This window comes from Mesoplodon mirus (assembly GCF_964341445.2).
Source record: "Mesoplodon mirus genome assembly, chromosome: 5".
In the NCBI taxonomy this organism is placed as follows: Eukaryota; Metazoa; Chordata; class Mammalia; order Artiodactyla; family Ziphiidae; genus Mesoplodon; species Mesoplodon mirus.
Genome location: NC_138980.1, coordinates 51,494,179 through 51,509,047, shown reverse-complemented (window position 1 = coordinate 51,509,047; position 14,869 = coordinate 51,494,179).

Sequence of the window (14,869 nt, the reverse complement as noted above, 5' to 3'; positions counted from 1 at the left end):
GTTGAGGACACAGAACTAAAGAGCCAAGTTTCCTTTTTGGCCCCTAATGCATCCCCAGACACCTTATCCCAGCTGCCAGTTCACTCCACCCTTCTCCATTCATTTGTTCTTTCAAACAATTTTCATCTGAGGCAGAGAAGCATCATAATTAGAAATAATAGCTACCAGAGCACTTACTACATGCCAGGCACTGTGTAGAACACTTTACATGCCACAGCTGGCCTGGGAGAAAAGCATTCAATGAGATAACAGTGAACAGTGCCTGGCACTTAGCAAGTTCTTAATGAACAGTAGCTGCTGTGATTTTTGAGCACCTAGTCTGTGCCAGCCTGTGCTAGGAACCGGAGACCCAAAGCTTGGTGAAGAGGGGCTCTGCCTTCAAAGCGCCATTAGGACAAGCCAGGTTAGGCCGTAATAACAAATGTCCCTGTGCTTAGGGCAACAAAGACTTAGTTTGCACTCATGCTACATGTCCAATGCAGGTGGGCAGGAGTTTCTGTTCACCCAGTCACTCAAGGACAGCAGCTGGTAGACCCTCCACAGGGTGACGTGCATTTGCAGGATGATAGAGAGTATACGGCAAATCCCACACTTGCTTGTAAAGTTTGTGTCACCAGCATTTTATTGGCTACAGTAAATCACGTGGTTCTGCCCAACCTCAAAAGTAAGTGCCCAGAGGGAGAAGGAAAATGATGCCCACAAGCCCACAGTCCAGGAGTGGAGGCAAATATGCAACCAGCTATCCCAGTGGAGTTATGTTCTCACCAAGCGTGTGGGAGCACAAGGGAGAAGCAATTTTGTCAAGCGGTCTGGGGAGGCTGCATGGCAGAGGTGACCTGAGAGCCTAGACTTGGCATTTAGAGCAGTGGGCAGTTCTTACGTTGGGGTCCAGGACCCATGGTTGACCTTCAAGGATCCTGGAGCCCCCTGAAACTGCAAAATCTTGTATATACATGGGTTTGTCTATTTTTCAGCGAAGAAAGTCTTAACTTGCATCATCTGAGACTTAGGCCACCAGATTCTATGCCTTTCTCCTGACATTAGTCTTTCTAGTACAGCGTGACAATCTTAAAGTGTGACCTTCGAACCACCTGCCACAGAGAGCCTGGGTGGTAGTCAAAAATACACAGTCCGAGGCCCTGCCCTGACCAACTACATCAGAATCACTGGGGGTGAGGCCTGGCAATCTGCATTTTAACAAGTTCTCCAGGTTACCCTGATGCCCCCTGAACTTTGAGACCCTCTCTGCCAGAGACAGCCCTCCCCAGCCCAGTCAGGCTGTGAATGAGGCATGGTGAGCCATTCCAGAGCCCAGCCATGCACCCTAGCTGATTCGACCCTCACAGAGACAGGGTGGAGATGAAGGGATGACGCTCCCCTTCCACCAGGCACATAGGAGGTGTTCGGTGCATGTCACTGAGGAGAGAGAGACCAGAGGTGAAAAGTGTGCAAACAGGACAGAATGGCCTAAACATAATATGCGCTGGAATCAGATGGCCTTAGGTTCAAATTCTAGTCTTTTTATTTATTTATTTATTTATTTATTTATTTATTTATTTATTTTTGGCTGCGTTGGGTCTTCGTTGCTATGTGCAGGCTTTCTCTAGTTGCGGCGAGCGGGGGCTACTCTTTGTTGCTGTGCGTGGGCTTCTCATTGCAGTGGCTTCTCTTGTTGCAGAGCACGGGCTCTAGGTGCACAGGCTCAGTAGTTGTGGCACATGCGCTCTAGAGCGCAGGCTCAGTAGTTGTGGCGCACAGGCTTAGTTGCTCTGCAGCATGTGGGATCTTCCCCGACCAGGGATCAAACCCGTGTCCCCTGCATTGGCAGGTGGATTCTTAACCACTGCGCCACCAGGGAAGACCCGAATTCTCGATGGTTACTAGCTGGGTGATGTCAGACAAGCTCCCTACCCTCTTAGGACCCCAGCCTCCTCATCTGTCCTTGGGAACGACAGTCTCTCTCACCTGCCCCATGGGACGATGTCGGCACACAGCACACGTTCTCTAAAGGGTGGCCAGAAGGATAATGACTGTTTTAATAGTTGTGCTGGATCTCATGAACCTTCCAGAGGTGAGCAGAGAGAGAACATGACATGGTTCCACTCTGAGCACTAGGGGCAAGATTCAAGCCCAGGCAAAGTCCATTGCTTCCAAGCCCAGCGCCTGGTCCTCCTCGCCCACTGCCATCCTGGCCACAGCGGAGGCTGCCGTGCTGTAAGTGTGCACAATTGGCCTCCTCCCCTAGATGCGTGCACACACACACACACACACACACACACACACACACACTCACTCTCTCTCTCACCACCTCTGTTGTTCGTCATCCCTGTTGAGGCCCCACCTGACACAGGTAGGACTCGGGGCCAATGGCCAAATCAGTGGTCCCCAGCGCTGGCTGTGCTGAAGAAGAACCTGGCGAGTGTGTTCAGTAGAAAGAGTCCTGGGCCTCTCCCGGCGGGTCTGATTCTGCAGGTCTGGATTCGGCCCAGGAAATGCATTTTAACCTGTTCCTGGGGATTCTAATCCTCAGCGAGGTCCTCGGGCCCCTGAACCCAGGTGGTACAGATGTGCAGGTTTGGAACGTCTGACAGGCAGATGGGGGTCCTGGCCACACAGGACCCTGTCCCCAGCAGACCCTGCCCCAAGATGAGCCCTTTCCCTCCCCAGGAAGCCACCTGCCCACCCATCTCCACGATGCCCTGGGCTACCCTCCCCCTTGTGGCCTGAGGGGAGGAGAAAGGGCAGCTGTATTTTGGGTGGGTTGGGGTAGTGGAAAGAGAACTGACAGGGAGTCAGGAAACCTGCCACAGAGATGCTTCTGCTCCCTCTAGATCTAGCAGGCTTCCCCTTCTGCATGTGGGGCTTCCTCCCCTGATGGAAGATCAGAGGGGGGACACTAACCATGCAGCTAATGAGACTTATCCAGGGTCCCCCATCCACCCAGGGCCCCTTCTGAAGCCCTGCACCCAATTTTGCCTTCTCTTCTTTAAGCAGGGCCCCATAAAATGCACACAGGGCCCTGACTAAGACAGGGCTGTGCAAGCGGCAAATGCGTATGTAGGCTTTCACCCAGGAAACTCACCACCTAAGACAGGGAGGGGAGAGGCAAGCCCTCCTAAGATGCTCCTGGAGTGTGCCCCTCCTCTGCCTGCTTTGATTTCTCCACTCTTCTCCCAGCCAGAGGCCTGCCTGGGGCTTTATCAGCCAGGAGTGGCAGGGCTTACTAATCAGAGGCCGCTCTGGGCCCAGAGGATTAACTCTGCAGACCCTGGGCTGGCCCGGGTCAGGCACCCTGACTACCAGCTTTGCCCCAGGGTTCTCAACTTCAGCCTTCTTGTAGCGGGAGGTGGGGGCGGAAGGTTGATTTCAACAGAACTACCAGCAGTCAGAGAGATTAACGCTAAACGGAGCACCTCACTCTCCTGCTGGCGACCCTCCAGGGGGCGTCCTCTACTCTAGAATAAACTCCAAACTGTGCCCCGCCCAAATGGCCCTGCCCACCTCTCTGAACTCAGACTGCTCCGGCCACGCCTGCCTTCTTTCCCTTCCAGACAGCACCCACCCCCATGCTCTTGCCCTGGGACTGAGGCACTGGCTCTTCCTGTGTCTGGAAGCCCCTTCCGAGATCTTCAAAAGACTCCTCCTCCAGGTCTCTTCTCAAAAGTCACGCCCCAGAGAGGCCCTCCCACCCCACTGTCACCCTAGCATATCTCTGTTTTATTTATTTTATTTTTAAAATAAATTTATTTATTTATTTTTGGCTGCGTTGGGTCTTCGTTGCTGCAGGCAGGCTTTCTCTAGTTGTGGCACATGGGCTTCTCATTTTGGTAGCTTCTCTTGTTGCAGAGCACGGGCTCTAGGGCATGCAGGCTTCAGTAGTTGTGGCACGTGGGCTCAGTAGTTGTGGCCCCCGGGGTTAGTTGCTCCGCGGCATGTGGGATCTTCCTGGAACAGGGCTCTAGCCCGTGTCCCCTGCATCGGCAGGCGGATTCTGAACCACTGCACCAGCAGGGAGGTCCCTCTCTGTTTTACTTTTTAATCACAGACTGAAATTTGTATCATATGCTTCTTGTCTGCCTCTGTCATGAGGAAGGGAGCTGAGTGTCCCTCTCCAGTGCTTAGGACAATGCCTGGCCCCTGATGGGGGCTCAAGAGCAATTTGCAGGGCGAAAGGATGAGGTTATGTACCTGTCGAGCCACCGTCCTGGGCTCTGGGCGGGGGGTGGGTGGGGGAGATGGAGGGCAGCTGAGCCAGGACCCCTGAGCTAAGGGGCCCACGTGCTTCTCACTGAGGTAGAGCAGACTGGGTGGGTGTATTTAGAAAGGCAAGCAGTGAAACTCTAGGGACTGGCGTGGAGGACGTGGTGCCACCCCGGCCGTGTGTTAGGACATGGCGGAGCTTGTTACGAGACGGTGTCTGGACCGCCCCTCCAGGAGCAGGTAGGAGCAGAGGCACTCTTGGGCCTCGGTGGTCAAGGAAGGCTTCCCAGGGGAGCTGTGTTGTGAACAGGGTGCACAGGTACATCTGGGCGGGGAGGTCGGGGGATGGGGTGGGAATCACAGGGAAGGCTGAGCACCGCCCCTCGCCCTCAAGTCCAAGACCCCAAGGTGGGATGTGGTAAGACCCAGGGAGGCCCTGGAAAGGGGAGGCTGGGCCTGGCTTCAGCCCCCCTGCTGCTCCTTCCCGCCACCCCTCCTCCCAGGATCCCATCCTCTGCTCACAGAAGCAGTTCTGCCCCTCAGCTCACATCCGCTGGCATCAGAGACCAGCTCATAGCCTGCCTCCAACCCACTCCCAGCAAGACGTGGGGCGACTCTCAACCCCTGCTTCCCCCACCTGTACTTGGTCCTCTGAACTGGGCTTGGACCATGGTCCTGCCAGTACAAAGCTGAGTGACCATAGGAAAGTTATTCAAAAGGAATCTCTGAGCCTCAGTTTTCTCATCTGTAAAAAGGGATGGTGGGGAACAAGATAACAGGAGGGTTAAACAAGCGAATGCGCGAAGGGCCCCAGCACAGCGTCTGGCACACAGCAAGCGTCCTGTGACTGCCCCGGTGTTCTGTCTGGTCTTTCCCCCGAGTCCAAAGCCCCAAGGCCTGAGGGACGCCTGCCTAGCCCTGGCCTCTAGCGCCACCTACTGGCCCTAAAGTAGAATGACGCACCCTGCAGTCCCGGAGTGGAGGACACAGGAGCCCGAGTACAAGCCACAGATCCGCCCTGACTCCCCACGTGATGCAGACAGGCCCCGACCCTCTGTGAGCCTCACAGTCCTCACAGGTTAAATGGGAATGGTGGTGTCCCTCGGCCCCCATGTTAGCTTAGTCAGAGGCCTTCAGAGAGTCTTCGGGAGCTGGCTCAGCCTGAGCTCAGAAGGCAGGTCCCTAAGGCGGACATGGGGGTGCTGCGTAGAACGACGGTCACATCCAGTCCGCCGTGGAGGAGCAGTTGCAAGGCGAGTGGCCGCTGGACGCAGGGCCCAGACCTCTGGGGTTTATGACGGGTTCAAGGCTCGGCCTCTACCCTCCCCAAGGCAAGATCCACAGCTGCTGGTTCAGACTCCGTGGCGCTGACAGAACCCTGGACAGTGGATGCTCCAGAACCACCGTTTCACCTGTCACAGGTGCACGCACACACATACACACGCGCTCCCACACAATCTTCCAGACCCAGACACCCGCACCCAGGAAGTTAATGTTTCTTCCTGACTTGATTTGTTTCCCATTTCTCCCCTCAACACTCCTCCTCCCCTCAGTGTCAACTCCTGCAGGGAGGACAAGGTGCTCAACTGCCTTCTCACCCTGTATCCCGGGCACCCCGCATGGGACTGGCACAGAGCGAGCTCTCCACGACCACTTGTAGAGTTAAAAAATAGAACTACACTCACGACACAGACAGGCACGCCCGATCCCAATCACATCCTCCACCCTCACGCACACCGTGTCGATGATTTACTCTCCCCACTCCCGCTAACGCCCCACGCGCGGTCACGGAAGTAGGCGAACCCGCGAACGGTCGAGGGTACACACACGCTCTGGCGCACGCGTGCGCAGGCCGCTTGCGTGCGGCGAGAGCATCTGGTTTCCATCCTAGCCTTCCCGCTTCCGTGCTCCTGCGGTACCTGGGTCCTTTTGAGGCTGTCGCAGGAAGGAGTTGGGAGGCGCCCCCAACGACTGACAGGCCGGCGCAAGGATTTTACCTACACGCAGGTGTTAAATTTCCCCCAGCGAATCCCACGCCCTCACCCAGCGCTGCCTTCCTTCTCACTGGAGCGTGTTTCCGCACCCTCTGCTCAGCCCCACGCCTTAGTTCTCGAGCTAATCACCGTAATTCAAATGTGACCAAGCACCTAGCGAGCACACACGCCACCACCGCAACTTAGGCCGCCAGTGTCCGAGTCCTAGCTCAGCTCTGACCGGGTGGGTGTCAAGTAGACTTGACCACTTGGACAGTGACTTGACCTTTCTTGGCCTCAGTGACTTCCTCTGCGAAATGTGACTAATAATAGTACTTACTTCCCCCTGGAATAAGTGAGAATGAAAAGAGATAACGTGTTAAGCCCGGTACCACCATGCCTAGCACTTGTAAAATGCTCAAAAAGTAAGAGTTACAGTTAGTAAAGAGTCTTTACTATGATTATTCTTAGGACGCTATTGAGACAAAATATCAGGGCTGGACAGGGCTCCCTGGGGCCTCTGACCTCCAAATTAAGAACCCCCAAATCTCTATTCTAGCGTTTAATTCCAGACCCTTTTCTCCTGATGGCTCACAGGTATTTAAAAAAGAAAGAAGGAGAGAGGGACGGCAGGAGGAAGAAAGAAAGGAAGGAAACTATATTGAGATATAATTCACATACTACCCTTTTAAAGTGTACAATTCAGTGGGCTTTAGTGTATTCAGAGAGTTGTGCAACTATCACCACTATCTTTTTCTAGAATATTTTTATCATCTCAGCGGTCTCATACCCATTTCCCCCAATACCTCCCATCCCTTGGCAACCACTAATCTACTTCCCATCTTTATGGATTTACCTGTTTCAAACATTTCATATAAATGGAACTATACAGTTAAATGATCTTTTGTGTCTGGCTTCTTTCGTTTATTGTGTTTTCAAGGTTCATCCATGTTGTAGTATGGATCAGTACTAAATTTCTTCTTCTTCTTTTTTTTTTTTGCCGAATACTCTTCCATTGTATGGGTATACCACATAATCTTTATCCATTCATCCCTTGATGGATATTTGAGTTGCTTCCACCTTTTGGCTATTGTGAGTAGTGCAGCTGTGAACATGGATGTACAAATATGTCTGAATCCCTGCTTTCCATTTTTTAGTGTATCTACCCCCAAAATGGAATTGTTGTATCATATGGTAATTCTGTGTTTAATTTTTTGAGGAGCTGCCCACCTGTTTGCCACAGGGGCTGCTCCATCTTACATTCCCACCAGCAGTGTAAGAGGATTCCAGTTTCTCCACATCCTCTCCAATAATTGTTTTTGATTAAAGTAATCCTATTGTGTGTGAGTGTGTCTCTCATGGTGGTTTTGATTTGTATTTCTTAAATGATGTTGAGCATCTTTTCATGTGCTTATTGGTTATTTCCATATCTTTTCTGGAGAAATGTCTCTTGGTGCCAGTACCACCCTGCTTTTACTATAGCTTTGTAGTAAATTTTTAAATCCGCAAGTATGAGTCCTCCAGCTTAATACTTTTCAAGCTTGTTTTGGCTATTCTGGGTCCCTCGAGCTTCCATATGAATTTTAGGATCAGCTTGTCTGAAAAGAAACCAGCTGTGGTTTTGTAGGGATTGCACTGAATTTGTGGATCAATTTGGTGGAGTATTATCCATGAACATAGGATGTCTTTCTGCTTGGGTCTCAATTACTTTCAGCAATGTCTTGCACTATTGTTAAAATTACTCCTGAGTATTTTATTCTTTATGGTGCTTTTGTAAGTAGAATTGTTTTCTTAATTTCCTTTTCATCTTTCTCATTGCCGATGTATAGAAATACAATTGATTTTTGAATTTCGAAAAAAAGTGTATCTGAAGCGTCTGTCAAAATGCTGATTCCCAGACCTGCCTCCATAGAGTCTGTCGTGAGGCCTGGAAATCTGCATTTTAACCATCAGCAGTATACTTTAAGAAGGGCTAGCCTGGTCCTGTCTGACATTGTGTCTAATATCCCTTCTGGGCCTTTGCACGTGCTGTTCCCATTGCTTGGAGCACTTTTCATCCAGGTTTCTAACTGGTTAAGACCTACTCATTTTTCAAAACCCAGCACAGAGTCCCTTTCTCCAGGAAGCCTTCCCTGATTACCACCTCCTCCTAACTGGATTGGGTACCCATAGCATTCTGAGTTTCCCCCCTCTCTTAGTATTTATAACATATTATGTCAATTATCCTTTAAAATTATTTTAATTAATTAATTTTTTATTGAAGTATAGTTGATTTATAATGTGTTAGTTTCAGGTATAGAGCAAAGTGATTCAGTTATATAGATATAGATTCTTTTTCAGATTATTTTCCCACATAGGTTATTACAAAATATTGAGTATAGCTCTCTGTGCTATACAGTAGGTCCTTGTTGTTTATCTATTTCATATATAATAGTGTGTATATATTAATCCCAAATTCCTAATTTGTCCCTTCCCCCCACCTTTTCCCCTTTGGTAACCATAAGTTTGTTTTCTATGTCTATGAGTCTGTTTCTGTTGTAAATAAGTTCATTTGTATCTTTTTTTAGGTTCCACTTATAAGTGATATACAATATTTGTTTTTCTCTGTTTGACTTACTTCACTTAGTATGATAATCTCTAGCTCCATCCATGTTGCTGCAAATGACATTATTTCGTTCCTTTTTATGGTTGAGTAGTATTCCATTGTATATATGCACCACATCTTCTTTATCCACTCATCTGTTGATGGACATTTAGTTTGCTTCCATGTCTTGGCTATTGTAAATAGTGCTGCAATGAACATTGGGGTGCATGTATCTTTTCTATTATTTATTTACTTACTTACTTATTTTTATTTTTAATTTTTTTTGACTGTGTTGGGTCTTCATTGCTGTGTGCGAGCTTTCTCTAGTTGTGGCAAGTGGGGGCTACTCTTCATTGTGGTGAGCGGGCTTCTTATTTCAGTGGCTTCTCTTGTTGCAGAGCACGGGCTCTAGACACACGGGCTCAGTAGTTGTGGCTTGCGGGCTCTAGAGCTCAGGCTCAGTAGTTGTGGCGCACGGGCTTAGTTGCTCTGTGGCATGTGGGATCTTCCCGGACCAGGGATCAAACCCGTGTCCCCTGCATTGGCAGCTAATCACAGCTATTCCAGCTAATCACAAGTCTACAAATAATAAATGCTGGAGAGGGTGTGGAGAAAAGGAAACCCTCCGACATTGTTGGTGGGAATGTAAATTGGTACAGCCACTATAGAGAACAGTGTGGAGGTTCCTTAAAAAACTAAAAATAGAGCTACCATATGATCCTGCCATCCCACTCCTGGGCGTACATTCGGAGAAAACCATATTTCAAAAAGATACGGGGGGCTTCCCTGGTGGCACAGTGGTTGAGAGTCCGCCTGCCAATGCAGGGGTCACGGGTTCGTGCCCTGGTCTGGGAAGATCCCACATGCCGCAGAGCGGCTGGGCCCGTGAGCCATGGCCGCTGAGCCTGCGCGTCCGGAGCCTGTGCTCCACAACGGGAGAAGCCACAACAGTGAGAGGCCTGCGTACCACACACACACAAAAAAAGATGGGCAGAGAATCTGAATAGAAATTTTTTAAAAATAACAAAATAAAGAACGTGGGAATTCCCTGGCTGTCCAGTGGTTAGGACTCCAAATTCTAACTTCTAGGGCCCGGGTTCAATTCCTGGTCAGGGAACTAAGATCCCACAAGCCTCCTGGTGCAGAAAGAAAGAAAGAAAGGAAGGAAGGAAGGAAGGAGGGAGGGAGGGAGGGAAGGGAAGGAAGGAAGGAAGGAAGGAAGGAAGGAATGCATTTTTCTTGTAAAAACTGAAAATATTGTAGGTGAGCCTTAAATCCTCTTAACAGCCAGCTCCACTGTTTGATGTGTTTTTCCCCAGATTTGTTTCAGTACATTTACAAACATACTCAACTAGAGAATTTAATTTTACATAAGTGGTATCATACTGTGCATGTTGTTCTGCAGCTTGATTTTTCACTGATAGCGTGCCTAGAAAATCCATCTGTGACAATACCCACCATGTTCTATTTATCTGCTGCACAGCATAGCAGAGCATGCCTGGACCCCAGCTGGCTTCACCATCCCTCTGTTGATGAAGTTTCCCCTTCACACTTGTTTTTCATGTCTCCATCTTTCTCACTAGATTGTCAGCTCTTTGAAAAGAATACGCAGGCTCTGGAGTCAGACTGCCTGGGTTCGAACTGCATTTCTGCCATTTACCAGCCGTGCAACCTTGGGCAAGTTGCCGGCTTCTCTGTCTCATCTGTAAGATGGGGGCAATGATCAGCCCTCATGGGGCTGATCTGAGTTACAACATAGAAAGCACTTAGCACAGGTGCCTGGTATACAGTAGGTGCTCGATTAATGATTGTTAGGTGAACCACCAGATGAGCATGGCAAACTGGTGTTTTGCTTTGCTTCCCCCAGAACGTAATGCCCCTAAAGAACAATGAAAACTGCCGTGATTAGCAGAGGTTAGGAAATGGATGGAGTGAGGATGCCTGTGCTTTCCATAGCCTGGGGGGCAAGGAAACTGGATTAGGAGGAAGCTCCTTGGGGTCAACATGTAGATCTGTAAAGCGAGCCTTGCCATGGGCTTTTGTGGTGCCTCTAGTACAGTCACAGGGACTTACATCAGTCAGGGAGCCAGTATTTGCCTAGTGGCAAGAGGTCCATCCAACCTCGAAATCAGGCAAATTCAAGGCAGAAATGTGTTCAAGTCTTGATTCTTCCACTTTCTAGTTGCATCAACCTTGGGAAAGTCATTTAACCTTCCTGAGCCTCAGCTTCTTCAACCATAGAATAGGAAATGATGATGCTTACTTGGAAGGATGTTATGAGTATCATAAAGAGCTTGTGTAAAGAGCTTGCCTTGGTGCCTGGTGTATTGGTGATGCTCAATTTGTTTGGCCTCTAGATCCAGCTGTGCCTGAAACTATACCTGTCAACTTTTCTGTTAACTGAGCCAGTAAATAATTTTTGCTTAAGTCCATCAGAGGTGAGTTTCTGTCCTTTACGACTCAAATAATATGGCTAATCCACAGAGAAAATTTTGTTGTAAAGCCCCATATTCTGACCCACTATTCATCTCCCACCTCTCATGTGACCCTGAATAAAAGAAAGAGACATATACATGTACAGGTGGTCACTTAAGAATAAAACGAGGTCAGTGTTTCTCCTTTCCCATCTCTTTCTCCCTTGTTTAAGCCCCATTTCACATGATCTTGGGAAGCAGAATTTATTCCAGCTAATCACAATGAAGGTACAATCTTTCATTGAGCTTTCACCCTGGCCTTGGGGGAGCTCTTCTCCGTAAATCATCCCCCCAAATTCCTTCCCACTGAGGATGCAATCTTCCTCTGCCTCTAGAGGCAGCATGGGAAGCAGGGAAAAGGATAACTCTGGAGCCAACAGTGCTTGGTTTAAAACCCAATTGTGCTGCTTGCTACCTGTTTGACTTGGGGGCGAGTTACTTGCCTCTCTGGTGTCTATGACTCGGCGGGGGGGTGGGAGGGGGAGGGAATAATATCTCTCTCATGGGATTTTGACACAAAAAATATATAAAATATATATGCTAACACAGAGCCTGGTACATTGTAAGGACCAAAGAAAGGATAGCTGGTATTATTGTTAATAATATACAAAAAAATATTGTTAAGGCCAATGTCACAGAGCATACTGCCTATGTTTTCTTCTAGGAGTTTTATGGTTTCAGGTATTACGTTTAGGTCTTTAATCTAATAAACTTTGAGTTTATTTTTGTATGTGGTGTGAGAAAATAATCCAGTTTGATTCTTTTGCATGTAGGTGTCCAGTTTTCCTAGTACCACTTATTGAAGAGACTGTTCCCCATTGTATGTTCTTGCCTCCTTTGTTATAGATTACTTGACCAAATAAACGTGGGTTTATTTCTGGGCACTCTCTTCTGTTCCATTGATCTATGTGTTTTTTTTTCATTTGTGCCAGTACCATACTTTCTGATTACTGTAGCTTTGTAGTATATTTGTAGTAGTATATTTTGAAATCAGGGAGCATGACACCTCCTACCTCCAGCTTTGTTCTTTCTCAAGATTGTTTTGTCTATTCAGGGTCTTTCATGTTTCCATACAAATTTTAGAATTATTTGTTCTACTTCTGTGAAAAATGCCATTGTTATTTCGATAAGGATTGCATTGGATCTATAAATTGCCTTTGGTAGTATGGTCATTTTAGAAGTATTAATTCTTCTCATACATGAGCACTGTATATCTTTCCATTTGTGTGTGCCATCTTCAGTTTTTTTATCAGTGTCTTATAGTTTTCTGACTATAGGTCTTTCACCTCCATGGTTAGATTTATTCCTAGGTATTTTATTCTTTTTGTTGCAATTGTAGATGGAATTGTTTTCTTAATTTCTCTTTCTGATAGTTCATTGTTAATGTAGAGAAACACAGCAGATTTCTATATTTAATATTGTATCCTACAACTTTACTGAATTCATTGATGAGTTCTAATAGGCTTTTGGAGGTGTCTTTAGGATTTTCTGTATATAGTATTGTCATCTGCAAACAGTGACAGTTTTACTTCTTCCTTTACAAATTGGATTTGTTTTATTTCTTTTTCTTGTTTGATTGCTGTGGCTAGGACTTCCAGTACTATATTGAATTAAAGTGGCAAGACTGGGCATTCTTGTCTTGTTTCCTGATCTTAGAGAAAATGCTTTCAGTTTTTCACCATTGAGTATGATGTTAGCTGTGCGTTTGTCACATATGGCCTTTATTATGTTGAGGTATGTTTCCTCTATATCCACTTTGTTGAGGCTTTTTATCATAAATGGATGTTGAATTTTGTCAAAAGCTTTTTCTGCATCTCTTGAGATGATCATATGGTTTTTATTCTTCAGTCTGTTAATGTGGTTATTACATTGATTGATCTGCAGATCTTGAAACATCCTTGCATCCCTGGAATTAAATCCCACTTGATTATGGTGTGTGATCCTTTTAATGTACTGTTGAGGGACTTTCTTGGTGGTGCAGTGGTTAAGAATCCACCTGCCAGTGCAAGTGACACGGGTTTGAGCGCTGGTCCCGGAAGAACCCACATGCCGTGGAGCAACAAAGCTCGTGCTCCACAACTACTGAGCCTGCGCTCTAGAGCCTGTTAGCCACAACTACTAGGCCCACGCACCACAACTACTGAAGCCCAGGCACCTAGAGCCCATGCTCTGCAACAAGAGAAGCCACCACAATGAGAAGCCCACACACCACAACAAAGAGTAGCCCCCACTCGCTGCAACTAGAGAAAGCCCATGCACAGCAACAAAGAACCAATGCAGCCAAAAATTAAAAAAAATAAAAAATGTATTGTTGAATTCAGTTTGCTAATATATATATATATATATATTTTTTTTTTTTTTTTTTTTTTTTGCGGTACGCGGGCCTCTCACTGTTGTGGCCTCTCCCGTTGCGGAGCACAGGCTCCGGACACGCAGGCTCAGCGGCCATGGCTCACGGGCCTAGCTGCTCCGCGGCATGTGGGATCTTCCCGGACCGGGGCACGAACCCATGTCCCCTGCATCGGCAGGCGGACTCTCAACCACTGCGCCACCAGGGAAGCCTCTCTGCTCATTTTTAAATCAGATTATTTGGGGTTTTTTGTTGTTGTTTGTTGATATTGAGTTGCTTGAGTTCTCTATATATTTTGGCTATTTTTGGATATATGATTAGCAAATATTTTCTATAGCTTGTCTTTCATTTTGTTGATGGTTCCCTTTGCTGTGCAGAAGAAGCTTTTTAGTTTGATGTAGTCCCACTTGTTTATTTTTGCCTATGTTGCTGCTCTTCATTCTTGATGCAAATGTAACAACTTTTACACTGTTGCAGAGCAGATAAAAGTGATTTTTATTTCATGATTTCTAAGTGTCTTTTAACTGTTCCACCAGGGTCTGACAGTTGTGGTTTCCCCCTCTAGAGCACAACATGGAGACACTTGGGGAAGAAGATGGAAGAGAAGGGGAGGCTTCAGCTATGCCTATGGGGAAAACTGTCCACTCCCAGGGAGGGTATAGGAGACAAGACATTCCCAAGGCCATAGGAGGTGAAGGTCATCGGGAATGGTGGAGCAAACTGTTAGTGTCCTACCTCCATTATCTGTTCTTCTTTTTCCTTAATAACAGAATTCCAATTTTCTGTGTGCCCAGTTGAAAAACTGAATTTCCCAGCCTCCTTTGCAGGTAGAGAGACCATTAAAGTCTAAGCAAAAGTCACTGGGTGGGACTTCCAGGAAGTATCTTTAAAGACAACTGACTAGGATGAGAATGGTGTCTTTTACCCTTCTCCTTATATAGAACTCTAGAACTCAGATGTGATGGCTGGAGCCTCAACAGCCATCTTGGAACATGGGGGGACCTTGAGGATAAAAATCACACACTAAAGACTACAGAGTAGAAGGAGTCTAGGCTCTTGATTGTATCATAGAACATAGCCATCCCAGTCATAGACTGCCTGGCTCTCGATGTCTCATTATATGAGAAATTTAAAAATTTAGTCAGATTTTTATAACTAGAAATTCAACACAATTTTTTACAGGCCAAGAAATTATGGAGGAAATGGCCTACCATGGCATCCAATATGTCCTGAGTAAGTGGATGAAATAATCAATTAGTGAGTAAGCTAGGGAGGGAGGGGGAAAGAA